The sequence below is a fragment of the Giraffa tippelskirchi genome, chromosome 2, assembly GCF_054371585.1.
Source record: "Giraffa tippelskirchi isolate mGirTip1 chromosome 2, T2T-mGirTip1v1.2.pri, whole genome shotgun sequence".
NCBI classification, from domain to species: domain Eukaryota; kingdom Metazoa; phylum Chordata; class Mammalia; order Artiodactyla; family Giraffidae; genus Giraffa; species Giraffa tippelskirchi.
This window is the reverse complement of record NC_137276.1, coordinates 221,814,578-221,842,446: the sequence shown is the minus strand read 5'-3', so window position 1 is coordinate 221,842,446 and position 27,869 is coordinate 221,814,578. Positions and strand designations below refer to the sequence as shown.

The 27,869-nt window shown below is 40.6% G+C and overlaps 1 long non-coding RNA gene across 1 annotated transcript in view; it reads left to right on the top strand.

Moving 5' to 3' along the window:
• The window catches only part of LOC145539191 (uncharacterized), a 78,803-nt gene extending 57,278 nt beyond the window's left edge, over positions 1–21,525 (top strand). Inside the window, exons 3-5 of the long non-coding RNA XR_014077618.1 lie at positions 1,757–1,897; positions 3,909–3,945; positions 20,641–21,525. This is a non-coding gene — a long non-coding RNA (uncharacterized LOC145539191). The remainder of the gene's footprint in view (positions 1–1,756; positions 1,898–3,908; positions 3,946–20,640) is intronic.
• Positions 21,526–27,869: the final 6,344 nt, after the last annotated feature.

The window sequence follows — 27,869 nt, the reverse complement described above, 5'->3', positions numbered from 1 at the left end:
CCTGCAGATAAGCTGCTTGGCAATATTGCGAACAGTTTTCAAAACCAGAGGCTCTAAACTCTGACCGATTCTAATAGCAGCTCCCTGATATGTCTTCTTGCCATGTCCATGTGCACACTTTTACTTTGTAATAATACTGACAAAGTTTATAGCTTGTGTACTGGAAGTGTCTGTCCCTGTGCTAGGCCAGAGAGTTAAGGGCTGTACAGATGCTGCATGGATGAACTCCAGGCCCCAGCAGGCTAGCTGCTTTCCCACCAAGGGTCCTTCCCCCACAGAAGGCCCTCCTGTCCTCCAGGGTTGCAGCCCCTGCTGTAGCTTCCATTGTTAATGTCAGTGTGGGTCCCAATCTTACCAGTGATTGGCCGGGCTGGATGTTCCAAGCTGCCCACCTTCAGCAGTGATTGAACCTGAGTCTACACATGTGTTGGCTGGCTGCCAGAGAACTATATCTCCTTTGCTCAGGCACAGGCTTCATGGTCTCAGAGGCCTAAACTCACACAACTCAAGTTCAGGGTTTGGATTATTAAAAACTTCGAGAAGGTGACAGCAGTGCATTAAACCAAGTGCTGGGCCTCCACTGAGAGCGAGACTGTAACTACACAGGTGTAACACCCAGGAAGGCTTCAGGCTGGCAGGGATGATGGAGATTATGCTTGCAAATTGGTTCTGTTATCATTTTTGATGCAGTAAGCCATTCGCTCTTTATTAATGTACCATTTTGATAACCTTTTTTATGGAACCATTGATATGCATAATGATAAATTTCAATGAAACATTTAAGGAATTGCTTTTGCAGTTAGAGGTTTATTCTAAAGGAAAAATTTAAAAACCACTTTAAAAATCCATGGTCTGCACAATGTATTAATTTCTTGATTAAGCAGGTACTTTTCTGTAGGAGGTTAAAGACTCTCATATGTAAACTCAGGCTAATTTTCTTTGTGACTGGAAATCTGAACCAGACTTTTACTGAATGCTGAATAAATGAATAAGTCTTCTTGAGAAAAAGTTGGAGAAAACCTAAGTTCAAGGAGGTTAGAAATTGGGTCAGCTGTCCTGTAATGGTGGTTTTCAAACCATATTTTTCATTGAGAATCACTTTGGGAGCTCAAGAAAAAGATACCCATGTTTGCTCCTCAGGAGACTTTATTGGAACAGGTCTGGGTGAGACCCAGGGGTTTGTATATTTAATAAGGATGCTAGGTGATTATGATTCAGGTGGTCAGCATACCAGCAAATTCAGCTTTTAAGTCAATATAGGGATTCTGGATTTTATCTCCCAGCAAAATCAGCCCAAGAAATTATTGGGATTGGGCAGATCATGATGAATAGAGCAAGAATTTCCCTGCCTGGCTCTGAACTAAAAAAGTACCTACCTCGTTAGTTATTTTTATCTCCAGATATTGATATTTCTATGGTCTTCCACTTTTCTCTAGGAGCATGAATTCATATGAAAATGTATCAGGGAAGTGGGTTATGCTTTTGAAAGACATGTTTGAATTGGGTTAATGGTGTGAGGAGATGAAGAGAAGGAAAAATGAGGACAAAGGAGAAGAAATAAAACTCAGATTGGAAGAAAACATTAATTTCATTATGCATATTTATTGCATGTCTGTTTTGTTCCAAGGACTAGGGGAATTATGAATTGAAAAGACCCAGTTCCTAAAAGAAGGTGCCATGTTTTTCTCTCTTTCTCAGCAATTCTACCTACTCACCCCCATCCCATCTCACTGTCCTTCTCTTATCCCATCTTAAGAGAACCAAGACTAACAAAGGAGAGAGGAAGAAAATAAAACAAGGGCAATGAAGAATCCTGCACAAGGTATTCTTGCCTGCTGTTGTGTCTCAGCCAAGTGCCAACACATGTCCAGTATTATTTTGAGCTACCAGGGAAGAGGTGAGTTTTACATCTCTGCCTTCAACTGAACTCTCACTAGTTGCTACAAATCAATATTCTTTTATTTGAATAAAGTACAAATGACAGCACATTGTAAGTTCAAAATTTTAGTTGGAACTTCCTGTTTAGTTGATGGTTTCTATCCAGTTAAATATGCTTGATTTTCTGAGATATTCTTTCTGTTGAAATGATTTGTAACATGGATAATTATTTTAGTGGGCTCTTGTGGCTAAAAAGAAAAAAACAAAGCTTGAGGAATGAAGCATTCCTGTTTTTATAATAGGATGATTTTTTTTTTTTAACATTTCAAGAACTTCGGATTTCACTGAGTTCCCATTTCTGGTGAGATATTTGAACACTAATGACCCTGAGATTTTCAGGCTGGCCACAGCGTAACTATATTGCCATATTTACCTAAAATTGATTTTTCAATTCCTCATAATTAAAAACTAATTTAAGAAATAATACTTGTAATCAGTTTCATTAAGCTGGTTATATATATATGACTTTACATATAAAAAACTATGGAATTATCTTTTGATTTAGATTCAAATTTATGTATCAGTCAGTATGGTACTCTATTTAAAGGGCTTTTATGTTTATTTGTGAATTTTTTTTATTGTAAGCAACACAAGTACCTTAGGAAGAGTTCATGTTAGACTCCTGAGTCTGTGTACATATATATTTTGAGGTGGGATCCAGAGCAATTGAAAATGGATTTGTTGGACTACAGAATCTCATTGTTGGCAATCTTTATCTTTATGGTTCCAACTCCTAGCGTAAGACACCCCAACATGTTTATTAAATAAACTTTTATGTCCTTTTGATTTAATATTGAGTGTGTTTTGAATTTGATGCTAAAAGTGGGTTACGCATCAGTTCCAGGCCTCCCAGCAAAATGCTAGATGTTGCCAAAGTTCTTTAGAACACTGCTGGAGTGTTAGCATTGTGCTCACAGCTCACCAAGGATGCTTCCAGAAAGACAAACAAAGATACAGAGCTTTGAGAGAATTATCTGGGTAACTCATGGAAAAACAACAAGGAACAATGACATTGAGGAAAAGACAGGGTTAGGACCTGAATTAACTAGACCGTATGTAACTTCTAAAATTAGATGAATATCAAATTTATTCTATTTTTTTTAAAGATTATTTATTTTTGGCTATGTTGGGTCTTCGTTGCTGTGTGACCCTTTCACTAGTTGTGGTGAGCGTGGGCTACTGTCTAGTTGTGGTTTGTGGGCTTCTCACTGCAGTGGATTCTCTTGTTGTTGAACACAGGCTATAGGGTGCATAGGCTTCAGGAGTTTTAGCTCTGGGCTCTAGAGCACAGGCTCACTTGTGGCACAATGGGCTTGGTTGCCCTGCGGCATGGGAAATTTTCCCTGATCAGGGATCGAACCTGTGTGTTCTTCATTGACTGGTGGATGCTTTACCACTGAGCCACCAGGGAAGCTCCTGAATTTATTCTTAATTATTTCAATAAATTATTTTGATTATCACTTGATTAAAACAATTTTTTTTGAATGCAAGTTTTATCTTCTTACAGCCAGATATAAAGACTTCAATATCATAGATCCTATCAGTTTGGTTAAACCCATGATGTTTTTGAACTGTGGTGTTGGAGAAGACTCTTGAGAGTCCCTTGGACTGCAAGGAGATCCAACCAGTCCATCCTAAAGGAGATTGTCCTGGGTGTTCATTGGAAGGACTGTTGTTGAAGCTGAAGCTCCAATACTTTGGCCACCTGGTGCAAAGAGCTGACTCATTGGAAAAGACCCTGATGCTGGGAAAGATTGAGGGCAGGAGGAGAAGGGGACGACAGAGGATGAGATGGCTGGATGGCATCATGACTCGATGGACATGGGTTTGGGTGGACTCAGGGAGTTGGTGATGGACAGGGAGGCCTGGCGTGCTTCGGTTCTTGGGATCGCAAAGAGTTGGACATGACTGAGCAACTGAACTGAACTGAAGCCATAAAAGTAACCAATTCATCTCTTTATTTTTTGCAGGCACAGTGCTAATGCCAGAGCAAAGAAATGTCACCTGGTAAGTCCTTATCCTTCTCTTGTGCCTGCCCAGCCTTCCAACCTGTTGTTACATATGTATCCACGTACTTTGTGGTTTGCTCCTATGACATTTCTAGCACTTCTGCTTGCTTAGTTTATCCTTGACCTAGAGAAGATGAAGGTATAAAACACTGCCTCTGTGGAAGAACATTATAGCTTTGTGAAGCCCGTGCTTCATGTAGCTTTGGCACTGACGAAAAGAACATTGAAAATAACAATACAGGAGCAATAAGAACTCTGCTTTTATCCTTTGTATACATTCCAGAATACTAAGTTCTCAATTATGAAAGGACATAAAGACCATATACTCCAGTTGCGCTTTGGTAAACTAACTTTCTCCTGAGCTCTTGTAATAATATTCAATGTTTTTTAACTTATATTTGAACATTTTCAGTGTAGGGAATTTCATACTTCCCAAAGTTCTGTTAGAAACGTCTTCCTTTCCACTGAGCCTGACCTATTTCCCTGTTACTTATACTTACTAGTTTATTTGTGTGTGTGTGTGTGTGCACGCGCACACACACACGCATGATTGAATAGTTCTAATCTTGCTTCCATGGATCAGTTCTTGAAACATTTGATGATATCTATTCTATGCAACCCCCATCATCTCTTCTCCAGGTTTAATATGCTAAATATGCTCGAATTCTCTCAACTATTGATTACATCACCCTTTTATAGCTCAGATTTCCAATACTTTCACATATGTCACTTGAATTTATTCTCATAGTAACTTTGCAAAATAGGTAAGGACTTGTAAAACTGCATTTACAGTGAAAAATCTGAGAGGCAAGGATATTGGTTGGAAGAGAAAAGAACTGATACTCACTAACCTTTTATATTAATGCTTTTTTGTTTCCATCTTTTGAAAAATTAACTATTGCAAAAAAGAAACAGTTTAGATATAAATTTAGGTCACAGGAAAATTACATTAAAATTTTAATTTTAAGGTGTCTTAATGTTTAATCAAGCACATGAATATTGGAAGTTCCTGAATATCAGTTTTTAAATCATAAGAATGTGAGAGAAGACATCCATTTTATTTACACAGTGCTCTTCAAGAAATACATTTTGACTGGATTTTTTTTTTTTTTTGCTTCTCGAAAAATTTCTAGACTCTAGTTAACAAATCTACATGTACCATTTCCTTAAATGAAGCAATCTCCTTTTGCTATATTTTTATATGGCCTTGATTTGCACTGCCTCTTTTTGGCATCAGAAGTTCTAAAGATTTTACTAATGAGCTCATAAGTTTCTAGTTATTTATACATTAAGAAATAGAGAAAGAATATTGTTGGTCTCTTTCTAAATAGAAGGTGTACTTTCTCATGGGAAAAATACTTATACCTGAGAGGTACAATTTCATTTTGTACACTTTACCTTCTAAATGTTACTTTTCATGCAGTAATGAATTCAAGAGGAAACTCTACCCTTTCCTCTAAATGACTCATGATGTAATGCCTTTACAGATTAAAAGCACAATTTGACTAACAGTCCTCATTCTTACTTGTAAGTTTTTACACATTTCATCATGGTTACTCTATTGGACACACCACAGACCACATAACTTATATATGTTCTAAAAATAGAACATATGAAAAGTGTAGATTAAAGAATCAGAGGTCTCATTCTGGTTGAGTGCTTTAGCTTGGAATTTAATCATTAATAATGCCAAATTGTAATGTCATGGAGGTACTTTTATGGATGGATAAAGTGTAAAAAATAAAACCGTTGGTAGCATTATGGGGTTGTTTAAAGACTGTCACTAAGAACTATTAGATTCAAAACAGTAACCATAAACCAAGTGGCACAATAAGCCCACTTGTAATAATGCCTATATTCTGATATAGTGATTATTTTGATGTCTAAATGGCTGGTCATCTATATTTGTTTTTGAAAATAAAGAAGTCTGTTTAAATAGTTGATCACATGTTCGAAATTAATTGAGACTTAAAGATCCTAATTAATAAAGTAAATAAAATGAAGGATAAAAGGTGAGCAAATAAGAAGAGGAAGAAGGAGGGAACACACATTGGAGCTTTAGAGGGAAATGGTATAGTAGGAACACATTTAAATTATAATAAAGGCACTTAATGTCATCAATTTCTTTTTATTTACTTAATAATTACCCATGATTTTAGGAGAATCAAAAAAAAAAAAAAGCAAGTGAACACTGGAATAACATTAAATCAGGTATTGATGTCCCCATGCCCATGTAATTAATTCAGTTCTACAGACGTAGAGAATAGACTTCTGGACACAACACGGAAAGGAGAGAGTGGGCTGAACTGAGAGCAGCGCTGACATGGACACACTGCCATGTTTGAAACAGATAGCTAGTGAGAAGCTGCATTGTAGCAGATGGAGCTCACTCTGGTGCCCAGTGATGACCTGGAGGGATGGGAAGGGGGAGGTGGGAGGGAAGAACAAGAGGGAGGGGATATATTGATATGTGTACTCGTGCCTGATTTATGTTGTTGTAGGGCAGAAACCAACACAACATTGTAAAGCAGTTGTATTCCAATTAAAAATAAATTAAAAAATAAAGTAGCATATTCTACTTTTGTTTTGTATTTACCTGTAGCCTCCCTGGTGGCTCACACGATAAAGAGTCTCCCTGCAGTGCAGGAGATCTGGATTCCTTCCTTGGGTAGAGCAGATCCCCTGGAGAAGGGAATGGCCGCCCACTCCAATATTCTTCTCTGGAGAATTCTGTGGACAGAGAAATCTGGAAGGATACAGTCCATGGGGTCGCAAAGAGTCAGAGAGGACTGAGCAACTAACACACATTCATCTGTTAAACACATTTTTACTAGGCATAAAATAAGTCCAGTTTAGGAATTTCAGATGCTTGTTCTATTTTACTTAGTGAAATTGCTTCATTTGGGATATATGAGGTTCTGTTACCTATGAGCCATTTGAGCAGAGATGTCAGGTAGACCTTTGATTATGGGGGAGTCAAAGGCAGACACCTCAGTTGGTGGTAGTCATGGAACAGGATGGGATTGCCTTAAACAGCAAAAATATATACAATTTCAAAGGGCTTTATAGAAATGGCAATTCATATTGTATTTACACATTCATTGGATCAGTCCTGGGTGTTCATTGGAAGAACTGATGTTGAAGCTGAAACTCCAATACTTTGGCCACCTAATACGGAGAGCTGACTCATTTGAAAAGACTCTGATGCTGGGAAAGATTGAGGGCAGGTGGAGAAGGGGACGATAGAGGATGAGATGGCTGGATGGCATCACCGACTCAATGGACATGAGTTTGGGTAGACTCCGGGAGCTGGTGATGGATAGGGAGGCCTGGCGTGCTGCAGTCCATGGGGTCACAAAGAGTCGGACACGACTGAGCGACTGAATTGAACTGAACTGGAGGGAAAAAAAAACCTGGCAGATTTATGTCTTATTGCTAAGCTCCCAGAGTTTAAGAGAAGCCAGATATACAACTGTAGTAATTTCACTCTGTACTGATGATAATTATGGGCTTTCTTTAACATTCTGCCCTCTCTTCTCTCCCCTTTCTACTCAATTTACTGATAATTTTATTTAGATAATTTGTCTAACAATTGTATCTAGCATAATTCACCTACTCATAAGTTTCCATAAGTAGGCAGCAGTGAAAGAATAAGAATAATATCCAGTTAATAAAGTGCATCACTAATAGCATTTTGTTCCAGAACTTTCCTAGTCATAACTAATATTAAGCAGTTGCCTTTTATAGTGGCTGAAAATTTTTGTAGCAGGATTATAAGCTAGAATGACCAAATGTTCCTGGACCAGGGGATGTTCCTGCTTTCCCTGAGCACGTTTGGAAAATGATTTCTATTTATCAGAAAGGATTTGGAAATTTCTGTGAAAAGGTGATAAATTCAGAATATTACTTGCTTATTTGTTGCCGATTCCCAGTTGAAACAATAGAAAGCTCCAGGAAACCTGATTATAAAAAGGGAAAACCCCACCTGTCCCCTCCCTTTTCATAGGTCCTTGGGAAGGGTGGTGACAGGAAGAGGAATGATATGTATTCACCACATTCATTAGAATGGAATATAAAATTGAACTTGCTGTTTGCATCTGAGCATGAGCGACCACGATTCCATTATGTACTGACCTTTAGAGGAAAGCATCAGGGTGGTTTGAATAGTCAGTATTTGGGCTGTAAGACAAACCATTCCAGAACACAAGATTTCTGGACGTGATGAGGCTTATCCCAGAGATCCATAGTAGCAAAAACAACACAGATGCAAAGAAGGTCAAGTCAGGGATCTGACAAGAGAAAGTGTGTGCATGCTCAGTCCTTTTGGATGCTTTGTGATCCTAAGGACTGTAGCCTTTCAGGCTCCTCTGTCCATGGAATTCTCCAGGCAAGAATACTGGAGTGGGTTGCTATTTCCTCCTCCAGAAGAGAAAATGGAGCCTATATAAAATACAACAGATTGTTGAGAAGCCAGCCACAATGACATGTTATGACGTGTCAAGGATCCCATTTCCGCTTGTGCCCTTTGCAACATTGTTCTGTTACTTGCCAAACAGTGCAGATTAACAAACTTAGAAAGGTACTGCTCTGCTTCAAGTATCTAATAATCTAAGATATTCATAACTATTTCCTGTCAATTGAAAGCACTTTGGAATATTTAGCTACCAGGATACATTGTGCAGGACATGGTGTTCAAATCAGCAGTTTGACGTTGTAGTCTGAGAAGTGTCATTTGTTAGCTTTGATCAAGTCACTTCATCTTTCTTTGCCTGATTCTTATTTGTAAAATGCAGATAATTACTGAGATAATGTACAAGAGAGCACAGCAAAAGTTTGTGCATTTTCTAATGTATAAAAAATGCAATAGTTTTGCATGATATCACCAATCTTGGGGACAAAAAAGATCAAAAAGCAATTGTCATAGAATCAAGTTTGCTTATCTAGTGAGGAGGAAATGGAAAAGCCATTGGCTCAAGTGGAAGTGGAAAGGTCATTTGGGGAGTTCAGAGGTTTTTGTCCAGGGTGAAAATGGTGCAGGGGTTGTCATTAAACAGTTACACATTCTTACCTGCAGAAATATAATTTTTAAAATAACTTCTCTATACCCAAGCCTAACTATAACAGCTTCCCTTTTACTGTCAAGGAAAACTCAGTTTTCCAGTTTAAGTTGCAATGATCACTCTGCCTTGGCATGTATCAATTTAGTATTTAAATTTTGTCAACTCAAGATTCTCTCTTTCCCATTTACCTTCTTATCCTTTGGATGTAATTTGAGTCCCAGAATGAACATATATATCATCTTGGCTTTCATGACATTTGCTTCTGCTATAGATTTACAAAACCTATCCAGTGTTTCAGGTAATTTTACTTCAGACTGTATCTCTCAAGATTGTATAAAGAAAACCCTCATGTTACTTCAGTGATTGGGGGAAGAACACAGTAAAAGAGATGAAAAACTACAATGATAAATAATTAAACATAAAATTATTATGCTTCAGAGGGAAGACAATTTCCTCTTTTTCCAGGTCCAACAAGGTCACAGTGATGCCTGACATCAGAGCCTCTAGCACTTAATTCTTTGGGATAGAGTTACCTTGGAGGCAATGGTTTCTTAGGAGAAGTCTTTGGAAGAAGAATGGCCTTGAGCAGCTCTACGATTGCCCTAGAGATGACAGAATGGAGCAGTGGTTATTCACTAGTAATTACCTTTCCCTGGTGGATACCACAGGGATAGTAAGAGGTGGTAATTGAAGGATTAAAGACCCTGATGCTGGGAAAGATTGAGGGCAGAAGGAGAAGGGGACAGCAGAGGATGAAATGGTTAGACAGCATCACCGACTTAATGGACATGAGTTTGAGCATACTCTGGGAGATGGTGAAGGACAGGGAAGCCTGATGTGCTGCAGTCCATGAGGTCACAAAGAACTGGACATGACTCAGTGACTGGACAACAGCAACAACAATTAAAGAATGCAACAAGTTGGTGGTAGCAGTAAAGAGAACATGTACCACTGATGCCAGAGCATCAGGAAGATCCCCTGAGTGTTCTGGGAGACCTAGGTCAGACTCCAAGGACTGTAGCCTGCCAGGTTTCTCTGTCTATGGGATTCTCCAGGCAAGAATACTAGAGTGGATTGCCATTCCCTTCTCCAGGGGATCTTCCTGACCTGGGAATTGAACTTCGATCTCCTGCATTGCAGGCAGATTCTTTACCATCTGAGCCATGAGGGAAGTCCAAGGAAAGCTTGATGGATGAGAAATAGTTAATGCAATGCTATTGCTGTGTGTTTCTTCCTCTCAAACAAAGCAGTGGTTCTCAGCTGGAGCTGATTCTGTGCTCTAGAGGACACTTGGCCAGGATTGGAGATATTTTTTTGGTTGTCAAAACTGGAGAGGTGCTGTACTGCCTCTGGTAGACAGAGGCCAGTGTGCTTAGTTGCTCAGTCATGTCTGACTCTGTGTGACCCCATGGACTGTAGCCCACCAGGCTCCTCTGTCCATGGGGATTCTCCAGGCTAGAATACTGGAGTGGGTTGCCATGCCCTCCTCCAAAGGATCTTCCCAACCCAGAGATCGAACTCAGGTCTCCCACATTGCAGGCAGATTCTTTACCATCTGAGCCACCAGGGAAGCCCAAGAATACTGGAGTGGGTAGCCCATCCCTTCTCCAAGGGATCTTCGCAACCTAGGGATTGAACCAGGTTATCCTAGACTGAGGCCAGGGATGCTGGTAAACATTCTATCATGCACAGGGACGTCCCTCACAACAGAGTCATCTCACTTAAAATGATAATGATATTAAGGGTGAGAAACTCTGACCCACAGAAAGATATTTGCATCACCAACTCAATGGATATGAGTTGAGCAAACTCTGGGAGATGGTAAAGGACAATGAAGCCTGGAATGCTGCAATCTGTAGGATCACAGAAAGTTAGACATGACTGAGTGACTGAACAAAAACAAGATTCTACTGATCCACATGGTGGAGTGGTAGGAATCTGAAATATGAATAATTTTTTTGGACAGTTATACAGGAAAGTACCTATTGTGAATATCCAACACAAACTCAAGTGTTTAATTCAGATGATGTCTACTTGTTTTCAAAATGAGCAAGGAAAAATAGCAATCAGTGATGAGAATGTTCTTGCTGAGTTCCAAAAGAATCAGAATCCTTCAGGCCTACATATTTCCCAGTTTTGCTTCTCAAAATTACCTGTGGAGATTTATGAGTATTTCAGAAATTCTGATTCAGTAGCTTATGTGTAAAGCCAAACATCTATATTTTTGGAAAGATTTAGATGAGGTTCTGATGCCCAGTCTGGGTTGAAAACCACTGTTTCACAGTCACATTAAGAAAACTAAACTGACTTAAATATTCTTACTCTTACTTCTCTGCTTAGAATCTGATGGTTTAGAGACTTTAGTTAGGGAGAGAGTCAGGGGTCTGCAGAAACGTGTACCACACCCCCTTCATTCTGTATCTTATCCAGAGCCTAAATTTACAGAACTATAATAGTCTTGGGATATATAAATAGATTTACCTACAAAATCTCTTCTCTTTCTTGTTTTTATAATGAATTCATGAATTCTCCCAGCAAAAATGTGTGACTCATGAAGATTTGATGGGATATTCAGGCAATCTACATAACTACTCTCACAAAAAGTTATTCTTTGTATTTCTCCCTTCGCCTTCTTGACCTCCATATGACTCCCCCACCGCTTCACCTCCCCCACCCCACCACATTTGAATAAAGTTACTGATGAGGAAACAGGGTTCAGAGATTAAGGTCTCCGGGTTACACAGGAAATCAGGGGGGTAGATTGGATCGCATTTCCAGCAACCGATCCAGAAATCCCACCTAAACAGTTTATCTGGAGTTCTGGAAGGGCAGTCTGTGGCAAAACAGGCTACAAATGAAAGGACAAGCTGGCTTGTGCAGCGGCAGAAAACACACACAGAGTCACACGTCCACACTCAGGCGAGGAAAATACAAGCTGGTTTGTCCATCTGCAGAAAACACACACAGCGTCACATGTCTACACACAGGCACGGATTTAGCTTTTAATTTTGATTCTCTCCATGGTTTATGATCTCTTGATTTCAACAGTTCAGTGTTCAAGACAATATCCACCAAATTCAAATGAGCAATGATAGAAACTGGTCAACTTAAATGACATCTTTTTCTGGGTCTGTTCTAAAGAAGATGCTTCTTATCATTTTCTTGTTTTTCTTGCTTCCATCAGGAGGTGCGTTCTCCTCCTGTCTTTAGGAAAATCTGATCCCCTAGTGTTATCAACATCCAGGAATTATGGAGGGACATCTTCAATTCTTTGAAAAAAAAAAAAGCAATATTATTTTAGGTTTTGCCTTTGAATCCACTGCAAGCACAGCTCAAATCATTTTAAGCTCTCTTCATCAGCATGGAAGAAATGACTAAAAGTGATTAATGAGAGCTCTTTGAGAACTTCTGATGACAAGTTTATTGGGAAATGTGAATATGGAAACTGCTATCATTTCTGTTTCTAAAAACCATTTCCATGAAAAGAGTGAAAAACATTATTAAGCCCAGAAAGCCTTTGCTTTTACACCAAAAAGTGAAAATGGAATAAAAAGGCAAATCAATATAAACATCATGTGTTCCAGATGAGATTTACCACATGACCACAAAGGAGTGAGACAGGATTCTGAGAAATAACTGACAGAGACTGAAGAAATGTAAACTGTAAACCCGTTTCATATCATCTAAAAAAGAAAAAGTGTCACATTTTCTCTTGTGACTCTGGAAAAATGGTAGCTGATGAATATAATTTATTGTCAAATGCCAAAGGCAGACGTGACTATCAAGATGCTTCTCTTTTGCTTTTTCCTCCGAGACTTATGAGCCAGAAGGCTAATCTCATGGGTAAAGAATCACTCGGGTTTCCCATGTGGCGCTAGTGGTAAAGAACACGCCTGCCAAAACAGAGACATAAGAGACTCAGGTTCGATCCCTGGGTTGGGAAGATCCCCTGGAGGAGGGCATGGCAACCCACTCCAGTATTCTTGCCTGGAGAATCCCATGGACAGAGGGGCCTGGGGGGCTATAGTCCATAGGGTTGCAAAGAATTGGACATGACTGAAGTGACTTAGCACAAAGAATCACTTGTTCACTCTGAAGGTCTATAAATACGTATAATCTAAATTTTTATCACTTTTTATAAAAATTTCAGGCTGGTTTGAAAATTCAGGAAAGGTAGACCACCGAGAAAAATGGTCCTTGTTACACAGCACTGTTGTTATTTAGTCACTCAGTTGTCTCCAACTCTTTTTTGACCCTGCTAGTATCCTCTGTTCATGGAATTTTCCAGCAAGAATACTGGAGTGGGTTGCCATTTCCATCTCCAAATCCAGTACTGTGGTTTATTTCTTTGTCAATAGAGAACTAAGGAAGCCACAGTTCTGAGCTATCCTCTGGAGTTATTAGGTAGATACAGCTCTGAGCTACCAACTTAGAGAATTCTTGAACCTGGACGTGTTCCTGGAGACAATGTAGCAATTAGGAAGTTTCTAAAAAGAGAGGAGGACCTTTGGTATGCCCAGATATCAGAATACATTTCAGAACTTCTGGACAGGATGTTCCACTTTTGAATAGCTTATTATACAAGGACTGGTTTCTGATTCATCTTAGCTTGTTGTGTTTGAGAGTCCCCGTGTGAAGAGCACCATGGCAGCTTTCTTTGTGTTTGTGCTGAAGCGGAAAGGATAGAGGTTATCCCAGATGCCAGGAAACAGTAATGTGTCTCCAGATACCCGATGGCATAGGAGTTCCAGAAATGCAGAACGGAGCCCAGAGCCAGCTACTGAAACTCTGAAATGTAACTTTAGCTTGGTTACATTCTTTGGTGGAGAATATGGCATAAGAAAAAGGCTTATGGTCATACAACAATGATTATCTTTGGTTTCAAAACATTTACTTACAAAATGATCTTCAGGGGCATGTAATCACTGTGAAATTATAGTGTAACTCTCCAATCAAACTGCATATGATCATCGAAGCAAAGGAAGGAGTAAAGTCAGTTCGGTGAGATCTGTGAGCCAAGCTTGTTGAAAAAGACTGCATTCCTGTAGCAGCTTATCTTCCACTAACCCCACACTGAGAGTTAAATCACCTACACCTCCATGTGCCCCAGTTTCTTCAGCTGCAAAATGAAGTGCTTACCTAACTCTGCAGACCTTTGCAGGGAAAGAGTAAGAAGGTGCTTTTTGAAAAAAGTTTTTTAAATTAAAAGAAGACATAGACGTAAAGAACAGACTTTTGGACTCAGTGGGAAAAGGCGAGGGTGGAATGATTTGAGAGAATAGCATTGAAACATATACATTACTATATGTAAAATAGATGACAGTGTGAGTTCCATGCATGAAGCAGGGCACCCAAAGCTGGTGCTCCGGGACAACCTAGAGGGGTGGGGTAGCGAGGAAGGTGGGAGGAGGGTACAGAATCGGGGGGACACATGTATATCTATGGCTGATTCATGTTGATGTATGTCAAAAACCATCACAATATGGTAAAGTAATTATCCTCCAATTAAAAAAATAAATTAACTAAAAAAAAGAAGACATTTCTATAAAAAGGCATAAAATTATTTAGGGCTTGCTATTGGCCTACCAATGAAGGCATACTGGTTTCACTGATACTGCAAAGGAATTTCTTTTTATTTCATGACTTTATAAATCACTAGTTATATGAAGTACCTAACTTGGAATGTACTTTGCTAATATATTTTAATAATAAAATAGTAATGGCTACAGCAATGATATGTGAGTTTTATAACATGGTATCAAACACTGTGATAGTATTTTTTGTATTTCCTCCTAAAGGCGACGGCAAAGCCATTCACTGAGGAGACATTATGATCTCCAGTTTTAGAGACGGGACAAATGGGAAAAGAGATTGGAAAAGTTGGTCACCCAGTTAGAAAGTGGTTGATGGATGATTCAAAGCTACTGCTGTTTGATTCTAGAACCTATGCTTTTGACCACTGTTATGGTTGAGTTGGAGGGCTTCCAAGGTTATACAGTGGTAAAGAATCTGCCTGCCAATGCAGGAGACCTGGGATCCCTGGGTTGGGAAAATCCCCTGGAGGAGAAAATGGCAACCCACCCCAGTATTCCTGCCTGGAGAATGTCATGGACAGAGGAGCCTGGCGTCCACGGATTCCCAAAGAGTCAACATGGCTGAGTGACTGAGCACGCAGCCACACGAGGCTGAGTTGGGTCCCCCTCAAATTTGTATGTTGAAATCCTGACCTCTTGTACCTCCGAATGTAACGGCATTTGGAAATCAGGTCTTTAAACAAGTGATTAAATTTGAATGAGGTCATTAGAGTGGGCCCTAATCCAGTATGACTAGTGTCCTTTTAATCAAGGAAATTTGGACAGACACACACTGGAGGAAGACCATGTGAGGACACAAGGAGAGACAGTCATCTGCCAGCCAAGAGAGAGGCCTCCGCAAAAACCAACCCTGTCAGCACCCTGGGCCTGGACTTCTAGACTCCAAAACTGCGAGACAATAAATTTCTATTGTTTAAGCCACCCAGTCTGTGGTATTTGCTATGGCAGCCTTAGCAAACCAAGGCAATCACCATTATATCATGTCAGCTCATCAGAGAGGAAAGATATTCAGCTTGGAAATCCTTAGTTAATCTGAGGAAATCATCAAGTCAGAGATAAATGATTTCAACTCATTTCTATCTGTACCCGTATGTCATCTAAACATAGAAATGTCTCATCTTTTCTGTGACAGATTATCCTACTATTCAGCAAATAGTCATGGCCCTCATCTCCATGGAAGACTATACCTCCCTGCACCACTTCTGTATTCTTGGTCATGTGAATTACTGTTGTCAATGGTAACTTGACGTTGAATTGAGGTGAGGTGAACAGAGGCTTGAGATGTGTCTGGACACGAACTTTGCCTTTCTTGCATTTGAAATTTGGACCCGAGAAAAAACACATGTTGAACAGACTTGAACCTATCCTGCAACTTAGATCAGGAGTCCAGCCTGGCTCAGCTGACTTTCAGCTGACACTCAGATCAGCGAGAATAAATTATTGTTGTTCTAAGCTATGGATAATGGAAGTGGATATTTTCTGTGTGACATTATTGAGGCAGTAACCAATGGGCCCGTTATCATTTTTAAATTAATTTTAATTGAAGTACACTTGCTTTGGGCTTCCCTGGTGGCTCAGTGGTAAAGAATCTGCCTGCCAGTGCAAGAGATGTAGGTTCGAGCTTTGGGTAGGGAAGATCCCCCGGAGAAGGAAGTGGCAACTCACTCCAGTATTCTTGCCTGGGAAATCTCATGGACAGAGGAACCTGGCGAGCTACAGTCCATGGGATCTCAAAGAATTGGGCATGATTGAGCAGCTACACAATACTGATGACATAGTTGCTTTACAATGTTGTGTTAGTTTCTATGGTATAGCAAAAAATATTAGCTGTGTGTCTGCATATATCCTTCCCTTTTGGATTTCCTTCATATTCAGGTAACCACAGTACATTAGGTAGAGCTCCTTGAGCTATACAGGTTCTCATTAGTTATCTCTTTTATACATAGCATCAGTAGTGTATATGTATCATGTATCAATCCCCATCTCCCATTTCCTTCCTCTCCCCTTCCCTCTTGGTGTCCATATATTTGTTCTCTACATCTGTTGGATCATTGAAAAAGCAAGAGAGTTCCAGAAAAGCATCTACTTCTGCTTCATTGACTATGCTAAAGTCTTTGACTCTGTGGATCACAACAAACTGGAAAATTCTTAAAGAGATGGGAATATCAGACCACCGGACCTGCCTCCTGAGAAATCTGCATGCAGGTCAAGAAGCAACAGTTAGAACCGGACATGGAACAACAGACTGGTTCCAAATTGGGAAAGGAGTACTTCAAGGCTGTATACTGTCACCCTGCTTATTTAACTTATATGCAGAGTACATCATGAGAAATGCTGGGCTGAATGAAGCACAAGCTGGAATAAAGATTACTGGGAGAAATATCAGTAACCTCAGATATGCAGATGACACCACCCTTATGGCAGAAAGTGAAGAACTAAAGAGCCTCTTGATGAAAGTGAAAGAGAAGAGTGAAAAATCTGGCTTAAAACTCAACATTCAGGAAACTAAGATCATGGCTTCTGGTCCCATCACTTCATGGCAAATAGATAGGGGAATAGAATGGAAAGAGTGAGAGATTTTATTTTCCTGGGCTCCAAAATCACTGCAGATGGAGTTTTCAGCCATGAAATTAAAAGACGCTTACTCCTTGGAAGGAAAGTTATGACCAACCTAGACAGCATATTAGAAAGCAAGAGTAATTACTTTGCCAACAAAGGTCCATCTAGTCAAAACTATGGTTTTTCCAGTGGTCGTGTATGGATATGAGAGTTGGACTATAAAGAAAGCTGAGCGCCAAAAATTGATGCTTTTGAACTATGGTGTTGAAGAAGACTCTTGAGAGTCCCTTGGACTGCAAGGAGATCCAACCAGTCCATCCTAAAGGGAATCAGTCCTGAATATTCATTGGAAGGACTGATGCTGAAGCTGAAACTCCAATACTTTGGCCACCTGATGTGAAGAACTGACTCACTGGAAAAGACCCTGATGTTGGGAAAGATTGAAGGCGGGAGGAGAAGGGAGCGACAGAGGATGAGATGGTTGGATGGCATCACCTACTCAATGGAGATGAGTTTGAGTAACCTCCAGGAGTTGGCGATGGACAGAGAAGCCTGGCGTGCTGCAGTCCATGGGGTCGCAAAGAGTTGGATGCGACTGAGCGATTGAACTGACTAACTGATATCTGTGTCTTTATTTCTGCTTTGCAAATAAATTCATCTGTACCATTTCTCACTCTTGCTATCATTCTATCACAGGGTGCCTACTAGCACACTATGTGTGGATCATATTGTATAACGATAGTCTCCATGGGTTTCCCTGTTTGATTTGGGGAAAAACTCTTACCATCCTTCCTCCAAGGATTTTCCCACATCCTGGAGTTCAAGTGTAGGGAGGCATTCCGTTAAGTTTAGCTGATTTCTGGTCTTGTGGAATCTCCTTGTAAAGGGAAATTTGGACAGAAGCGTAACTTCTGAAGACCAAATTGGCAAAACTTATAGTTGCCGTTAAGCAGCTAGGACAGAGTAAAACTTGTAGAGAAAAAAGACACTGAGAAGAGAGCAAAATATACAGTGGGACACTCAGAACAAAGAAATAAAGAATATCAGAGGCAAGTTTCATGCTCTTTCCTTTTGTCAAAGATTAAACCTGGTGCATTACAGAAGAACCCTGGGCTTCTCTGGTGGCTCAGTGGCAAAGGATCCACCTGCCAATGTAGGAGACATGCATTGGATCCCTGATCTGTGAAGATCTCACATACCACACTACAACTGCCGAGCCTGTGCTCTGGAGCCCAGGAGCCGCAACTATTGAGCCCACGTACCAAAATCACTGAAGCCCACATGCCCTAGAGTCTGTGTTCTGCAACAAGAGAAGCCACCACAATGGGAAACCTGTGCATGGCAACTGGAGAAAAGGCTGGGCAGCAATGAAGACCTGGCCCAGGCAAAAATAAATTAATTAATTAAAAACGAGAAGAATAGCCCAGATTAGGAATTACCCAATATACATCAACAGTAGAGTGAATAAATACATCATGGTATATGTATACAATAGAATACTTGATAGCACTTGGTATGGCTTTAATTGTTTATGCATGCTAACTCGCTTCAGTCATGTCAGACTCTTTGTGACTCTATGGACTGTAGCCTGCCAGGCTCCTCTGTCCTTAGACTTCTCCAGGCAAGAATACTGGAGTGGGTTACCATGCCTTCCTCCAGGGCATCTTCCCGACTCAGGAATCGAACCCACATCTCTTACATCTCCTGAATTGGCAGGTGGGTTCTTTACCACTAGGGCCACCTATGCTCTCCTCCAAATGCACATGTGAGTCCTAATCTTTATTTGGAAATAAGGTCTTTGCTCATGTAATTATTTAAGATGAAGTCATACTGAGGTAGATTGAGCCTCTAATCTGATATGACTGGTGTCCTTATAAAAATAATGCCTTGTGAAGAGAGAGATACACACAGGGAGAATGCCATGTGAACATGAAGGTAGAGAACAAAATGATACATCTACAATATTGGAAGTGCCACAGATTGCCATCAAGCCACAGGAAGCTGAGAGATGAGCATGGAACAGACTCTCCTTTACAAGGAATCAGCACTGCTGATGCCTCGATCTTGGACGTCTAGCTTCCAAAACTGTGAGACAATAAACTTCTGTTAAGTCACCTAGTATGTGGTTACAGCAGCCTTAGGAAACTAATACACAATGAAATGGACATACTTTTCTTCCATGCAATAATATGGACAATTCTAGTGACTGTATCTTAGAGTGAATGAAGCTAGATGGTACAGTGTGTAATACGAATGTCGAGTTATATAAATTTTAAACACAAGGGAAATTAACTTCTAGCGGTTACCACTAAGGTGTGGCAATTAGTATAGAGAATGGAGCATAGACAGGCTCTCCAGGCACTGCTGTATTCTGTTTCTTGACTGTGCAGCGGGCACAGAGGTGTATTTTTTGTTCTCTTTGAAATAGTTTATTGAGCTGTATTCTGATGATTTGCTATTTTTTGCCAGCATGTGCATGTCAGTACAGATGGTAATTTAAAAGATATCCATGGGGAGATGTAGTGAGGGGAGAGACGGAAGCTAGAGGATTTAGAAACCACATTTGACCCCGTCAGTAAGCTCATGAGCAGGGGGCATGTGATAACACCTAGGGCACAGTAAAGGGTTTGGTTCAGGCAGGAAGAAAGACACTTCTGTGCTTGCTGAGGCTGTACCAGCAGAGGGTTTGTGCAGTTTTCCACTTTATCAGAGCTCCCTTTTTTCCTTTGTCTCCAGCAAAAAATTGAATTTAGTGTTTCCAAAATATCTTTTGGCAAGTCTCTTTCCCTTTTCTAAAGTTCATTTAAAACGCCATCCATTTCTCCGGCAAAAGCCAGGGAGTCCTTGTGTCCATATGACACGACTCTTGTTGCTATGGTAACCGAGTGTTTACTAGAGAAAATATTACCAGTTAATAATAGCCTGAATGGAAATAATAGCTACTGCTAGGCCCTTCAGAGTTACACACCATCAATTTCCAATTTGCTGAAATAGGTGCAATTTGCTTTTTGAGTTTCAAAGTATTACTTTTTCCAGGCCTTCAGGATCCTTCCCCCACACCATGCACCACAGGCCCACACCCACACGTCCATACGCTCCTAAAGAATGTTCTGTTTGTCCAAAATGAGGACAGAGGGCAGCTGTTCTGCTGGAGCCTTGTCAGAATCCCAACAGTAGGAATAATGAATAAATTAGAAGTTTACTATTTATTGGCTTTGGTGAATAGTGAAAGCACAGAAAGAACAATCACAGAAAGAGAGTATAATTCATACTCTTTCTTATACCCAATCTTTTCCAGAATCTCATTCCCAAAGAGCAAACCAGCAAGCAGATGTGTTGAATTACTGTGTCAAAAATCATGCCTGTGCATAACAAAAATGCCTTTCAAGGTATTCAGCCCACTCTCTCCCTGAGTCTGGGCTTTTTATGCATTTGTTCCTTTCTTGATTGATGGCTTCTTTCTATTATTTATTCATTCAGCAAATAGGTATCGAGTTAGGCACAAACCTGGTTCCCCGGGTATGCAGACCCAGCTCTGGCCCGTCAGAGGAGCTTTCAAGATACTGGATGCAATGTTTTGATGAGGTCACCCCTCCCACCACCAGCTTTCCCACTGGATGCCAACAGAGAGCGCAGCTGGAAGGACACAGATCATGACTCAAGTTCCGCGTCCTGCCTCAATGAGCCACCTTTCACCCCCATGTTGGAAGCTCTGTGAAAACACGGGGTGGGGAGGGCAGCTTAGTGCCTGGGCTTGGGGGAGGGAAAATCTCTTCTCCAAAAGGCAAAACAAACAGCTCTTCTGAGAGTCCAAGCTTATGCTTCCAGAAAAAAAAAAAACAAGAAAAAAACACACGTGGAGAAACACTTAACTACCATGACAACCAGCTCTATCACATTTCCACCCGACCTATGAGGGTAGAAGAAAGGGCAAGTGGACCAGTTTGACACCGTGTGGGCAGGTAACAAGAGGGCCAGGTCATCTCTGGAGACGGATTCTTCTCTCTAAGCCAGCGCTTCTAACACTTGGTATACAAGAAAATTGGGCTTCCCAGGTGGCGCTGGTGGTAAAGAACTTCTTGCCAAAGTGGAGAATAGATTGCACTTATGTAAGAAGGCACATCATCTTTACTCTTTGTTTATGATCTGCTTGTTAGAGAATGAGTTAGAGAGCTAGTTTATGGGGCAGCTAGGATGAAAGTCAAAGAAACAGGTCAATATTCTGTCAAGTATGTTGTTTGATCTAAGAGCTGGAAGGTGAATGCTTACTTTCAAAATAGATGCCTTGATTCTTTCATATCTATAATGAACATTGTACCTTGTTTTGGTACTGTCTTTGGGGATCAGTAAAATACAATTTGTGAGCTAAATCTATCCATATCCATATGTTTGTATATCACCCATGGCTGCTTTTACCTACAACGGCAGAGTTTCACAGTGGAACAGACTGTATGGTCAGCAAAGTCAAAATTATTTACTATCTTTTTACAGACAAAGTTTGCCAACCTTTATTTTAGAAGAATCCTTTAAAAAGCTAGAATCACTGGGCGGTAGTTCCATAATGATCAGCATCATGAGGGAAATCACTTTTGATAATGAAGGTGACTCAAGTTTGTAAAATGTTTTTACATACATATTAACCTCATGAGCTCCATGAAAGGGTTGTGAAGTAGGTATTCTGAAACCTGTTTCATGGATGAGTAAGTGGAGGAGGAAAGGTAAAATGATTTCACTCTTATTTTGGGGGATAAGAACCACTGTCCCAAATGTCCTAAATTCATATGATTTCTATTATTCTAACTCTACCCTAGAGCTGAGTATATCTATTTATGGAGAAACTCCATCTAGTATCATTTCCAAAGTGCTGAGAAGGCCTTTGAGTCCCCCAGACATTTCAGCCCAAATTCCAGCAGCACTAGAAATTCTTTTCTTTAGAGCAACATGTTCCTTTTCAGAAATGTGAAATGTTTCTGGGAGGGTGAGCACATTAAGTCTGGCTACAAGTCACTTGCATTTTTCAGATGAATATTCTTCTCCTAACAAGGAGATATGAGGGACTTCCTTGGTGTCCCAGTGGCTAGGACTGTGTGCTTCAAATGCAGGGGGCTTAGGTTCAATGTCGTAACTAAGAGTTTGTGTGTGGCAGCTAAATATGCTACAAGCCTCAAGGAAGATCAAAGATCCTGTATGCCACAGCTAAGACCTGGTGCAGCCAGATAAGTAAAAAACTAAAAAAAATGAATAGATAAGCCAGGAATCAAACCCGAGTCTCCTGCATTGCAGGCAGATTCTTTACCAGCTAAACTACTAGGGAAGCCCAAGAATACTGGAGTGGGTAACCCTTCTCCAGGGGATCTTCCTGACCCAGGAATTGAACCAGGGTCTCCTGCGTTGCAGGTGGATTCTTTACCAGCTGAGCTACAAGGGAAGCCCCCAATATATAAAAAATCATTTAAAAAAGGAGGTATTATGCCCTGTGGTGAAGGCAGGTTGGAAGAGAATGGGTGGAGTGGTGAGTGCAGAAGGACTGATGTCTGAGTGCGGCCAAGGATGCAAAGGAATAAATCCAGCACTAGGTGTCAGGCAGTCAGGAGAAATAAAAAGGATAAGCCCCCTGAAACTGCTAAGTTTTCTCTTTATTCACAATTCTTGTTCTCTCAGTGTTACAGTGAGACTGGCGCTTAAGCTTATGGGCTTCCTAGGTGGTGCATTTTAAAAGAATCCGCCTGCCAATGCAGGAGACATGGGTTTGATCCTGGGTCGGGAAGATCCCCTGGAGGAGGAAATGGCAACCCACTCCACTATTCTTGCCTGGAGAATCCCATGGACAGAGGAGCCTGGCGGGCTACAGTCCATGGGGTCACAAAGAGTCAGACATGACTGAGCATACATGCATGGCACTTAACCTTAGACAAATGGATCATGGATCTGATTTATTTTAAGTGATTCATACATTCTTATCATCTTTGCTCTCCAACCCTATGACCAACCTTGTTCCTCATCTCACAGTTGCCTGGATACTCAAAGCCAGAGTGCTGACAAGCTTCCCAAAGATGAGAAATGTGCTCTTGTGAGAACTCGAGAATTATATCCCCAAGGAGGTTTCTTGCCACCAGAATGTCCCTGGAGCAAAGCTGAATGTTCTCTAGCAGATTGTAAATTTAGGGTATCGTGCTGGCAGAGGGAAGAAGGGACAGCAGCAAATGTCAGGACCACACGGTTTTCAGTTAGATTGTAGTTAACGTCGCAAAGAGTTGGACACGACTGAGCGACTGAACTGAACTGAATGTGATATTTGTATGATACACTGTGTTCTGTGTTCAAAGATGTTCTTGAAAGAGAAGAGATGCTTCTTGTGTGCCAAGTAATAAATAATCAAGGGGGAAACTGGGATGGAAAACAGTTTTAGATTAGAGTGTTGTTAGAAAGAAGCTAGAATTGTGATTTTTTATGTTGGAGGCACCACCCTAACAAAATGCTAATGGGTTTTTCTGCCTCATTTTCTGGTGGATGACAGAAATGATGTTCAAATCCGATATGCATGTGTTATGGATATTTCTATTTTTTTAAAGAACATCTATAAATTATAGAGTTGAAATACATGCTCTGAAAATATGAAATGAACTCAGTGAGTGGATTAATTCAGCTACTTTAAGATAGTACTAATAAATAAGAGAAAGATGTAGCTTTCCGAGATGAAACTCAATTCCATTAGATTTTTACAATGGTGCCACCTGTCCCTTTTTCTTGAGAATTTTATTAATGGTACAGATATTCCTTCATAGGGTAGAGAGAAAATGGAATTGGGTTCTCTTTCTATTATTGCTCTTAATCAATCTTTAGGTAAATCATTGTGTTTTCTTGCTTGATTTTCTTATCTGCACAATGAAGAGATTGAATTAGATAGCTTCTATATTTACCAGGGAAGCATTGGTGGCTCAGTGGTAAAGAATCCACCTGCCAGTACAGGAGACACAGGTTCGATCGCTGGGCTGGAAAGATCCCCTGGAGAAGGACATGGCAACCCACTCTAGTCTACAGTCCATGGGGTCCTAGTTACAGTCCATGGGATCACAAAAGAGTCAGACATGACTTAGTGACTAAACAACATGTTTCCTCTTACCTCTTAGGATGTAATTCTCTGCTTCATTTGGACCATAGACTCTGGTCAGCATTCTTCTTCTTTCCTTTTGATCCTCTACCATTTCATTTTCTCTTGACATGACTCACTAAAATTAATTTCTTTGATTCAGATTCATCATCTTTCATTCTTTTTGTTTCCAATCATTTTGCCCTCTGGGTTAGCATCTTGATTTCATAGAGTTTGCAGATGCATGAGTTAGAGTCTCACCTCTTATCTGAAACACCGGTGACAGTCATCATCCCAATTCCTCTTGTTCTTCTCCAGGAACAGAAAGATTGTGATTTCCAAAGCTTGATGCATGTATCAATAAGTTAGCTTAACTTTAACTGTGTCAAATATAACTGAAGTCTTGTATGAGTCTCTGACACACCAGATTTCATTAAGTATGCCACCATTCTATTATTATTTTTTAAAAATTGGAATATAGTTGATTTATGGGCTTCCCAGGTGTTGCTAGTGGTAAAGAACCTGCCTGCCAATGCAGGATATATAAGAGATGTGGGTTTGAGCCCTGGGTCCGGAAGATCCTCTGGAGGAGGGCATGGTGACCCACTCCAGTATTCTTGCCTGAGAATCCCATGGACAGAGGAACCTGGCAGGCTACAGTCCACAGGTTGCAAAGAGGCTGTGCAACATGACTGAAGCAACTGAGCATGCATAGTTGATTTACAATGTTGTCATTCTATTATTTTTAAGCTCATTTTTTTGGGTAATATAATTGCCCCTACATAAGTATATCACACAGCTATTCTAACCAAAGGTTATGAATCATTATGATTTCATTAAGTTTGAAGAGAGAAAGGAATGCCTGGTGGTATGAAGCTATGCCCAAAAAAAAAAAAAATCACAAAAAAACATAGCTCTGTTTTGAAGATTTGTGAAAGTGTTACATGTACAATTTTGCTTCAGGATGAAGGAGGGAGGGAGGGGGAGGGGGCCGGCTTATCAATGATGGTATGCTGCAGATTATAATGACAAGGAAGGTGGTGTCCCAGGCTGCTCTGAAGAGTCCACTTGGAGTGAGAAGTCAACTTCTAACATGACCGTGTCGATATGAAACAAAAGCATCACATGGCTTTGCCTGACATCGTTTTCCCTGCTTCGTTCCAATTGTCTGGAGACCATGGAATGAGATGTTGTCATAAGCCCACAGTTATGTAGGAGCGTTTAGCCAAGGCAAGGTTGGCAGCTGGGCAAGTTGTTTTATGACACATACTAGGTTCGTCTTGGCCTTTTTGAGAAAAGTTCCTTCAAGCTAGTGAATGATTATGGGCTTCCTTGGGAAATGAAAGCTCAACAGTGATGTATACACATGAGTAGTGGTCAAACTCTTGATACAAACAAACCCTTGAAGAAACCCAATGGCCATCCTGAGGACTGCTTTTAGTCCAAGAGTTGTTAGGAATAGTATTTCCTCATACACACAGCACCCTTTGGGGGCTGCTACATAAAGATGGGACATGACTGATGCTTATAGACAATCTTGGCTGAAGTCTTTCTACTCTGAATTCAGTTCAGTTCAGTTCAGTCGCTCAGTCGTGTCTGACTCTTTGCGACCCCATGAATTGCAGCACGCCAGGCCTCCCTGTCCATCACCAACTCCCAGAGTCCACCCAAACCATGTCTATCGAGTCAGTGATGCCATCCAACCATCTCATCCCCTGTAGTCCCTTTCTCCTCCTGCCTCTAATCTTTCCCAGCATTAGGGTCTTTTCCAATGAGTCAACGCTTCACATCAGGTGGCCAAAGTATTGGAGTTTCAGCTTCAACATCAGTCCTTCCAATGAACACCCAGGACTGATCTCCTTTAGGATGGACTGATTGGACCTCCTTGCAGTCCAAGAGATTCTCAAGAGTCTTCTCCAACACCATAGTTCAAAAGCATCAATTCTTCAGCTCTCAGCTTTTTTCACCATCCAACTCTCATATCCATACATGACCACTGGAAAAACCATAGCCTTGACTAGAAGGACTTTTGTTGGCAAAGTAATGTCTCTGCTTTTAAATATGCTATCTAGGTTGGTCATAACCTTCCTCCCAAGGAGTAAGCGTCTTTTAATTTCATGGGTGCAGTCACTATCTGCAGTGATTTTGGAGCCCAAAAAAATAAAGTCTGACACTGTTTCCACTGTTTCCCCATCTATTTCCCATGGAGTGATGGGACCAGATGCCATGATCTTAGTTTTCTGAATGTTGAGCTTTAAGCCAACTTTTTCACTCTCCTCTTTCACCTTCATCAAGAGGCTCTTTAGTTCTTCTTCACTTTCTGCCATAAGGGTGATGTCATCTGCATATCTGAGGTTATTGATATTTCTCCCAGCAATCTTGATTCCAGCTTGTGTTTCTTCCAGCCCAGCGTTTCTCATGATGTACTCTGCATATAAGTTAAATAAGCAGGGTGACAATATACAGCCTTGACGTACTCCTTTTCTTATTTGGAACCAGTCTGTTGTTCCATGTCCAGTTCTAACTGTTGCTTCCTGACCTGCATACAGGTTTCTCAAGAGACAGGTCAGATGGTCTGGTATTCCCATCTCTTTCAGAATTTTCCACAGTTTATTGTGATCCACACAGTCAAAGGCTTTGGCATAGTCAATAAAGCAGAAATAGATGTTTTTCTGAAACTCTATTGCTTTTTCAATGATCCAGCAAATATTGGCAATTTGATCTCTGGTTCCTCTGCCTTTTCCAAAACCAGCTTGAACATCTGGAAGTTCATGGTTCACGTTTTGCTGAAGCCTGGCTTGGAGAATTTTGAGAATTACTTTACTAGCGTGTGAGATGAGTACAATTGTGCGGTAGTTTGAGCATTCTTTGGCATTGCCTTTCTTTGGGATTGGAATGAAAACTGACCCTTTCCAGTCCTGTGGCCACTGCTGAGTTTTCCAAATTTGCTGGCATATTGAGTGCAGCACTTTCACAGCATCATCTTTGAGGATTTGAAATAGCTCAACTGGAATTCCATCACCTCCACTAGCTTTGTTCATAGTGATGCTTTCTAAAGCCCGCTTGATTTCACATTCCAGGATGTCTGGTTCTAGGTGAGTGATCACACCATCATGATTATCTGGGTCGTGAAGATCTTTTTTGTATACTTCTTCTGTGTATTCTTGCCACCTCTTCTTAATATCTCTGCTTCTGTTAGGTCCATACCATTTCTGTCCTTTATCGAGCCGATCTTTGCATGAAATGTTCCCTTGATATCTCTGATTTTCTTGAAGAGATCTCTAGTCTTTCCCAATCTGTTGTTTTCCTCTATTTCTTTGCATTGATCGCTGAGGAAGGCTTTTTTATCTCTCCTTGCTATTCTTTGGAACTCTGCATTCAGATGGGATTATCTTTCCTTTTCTCTTTTGCTTTTCCCTTCTCTTCTCTTCCCAGCTATCTGTAAGGCCTCCTCAGACAGCCATTTTGCTTTTTTGCATTTTTTTTCCATGGGGATGGTCTTGATCCCTGTCTCTTGTACAATGTCACGAACCTCTGTCCATAGTTCATCAGGCACTATGTCTATCAGCTCTAGTCCTTTAAATCTATTTGTCACTTCTACTGTATACTCATAAGGGAT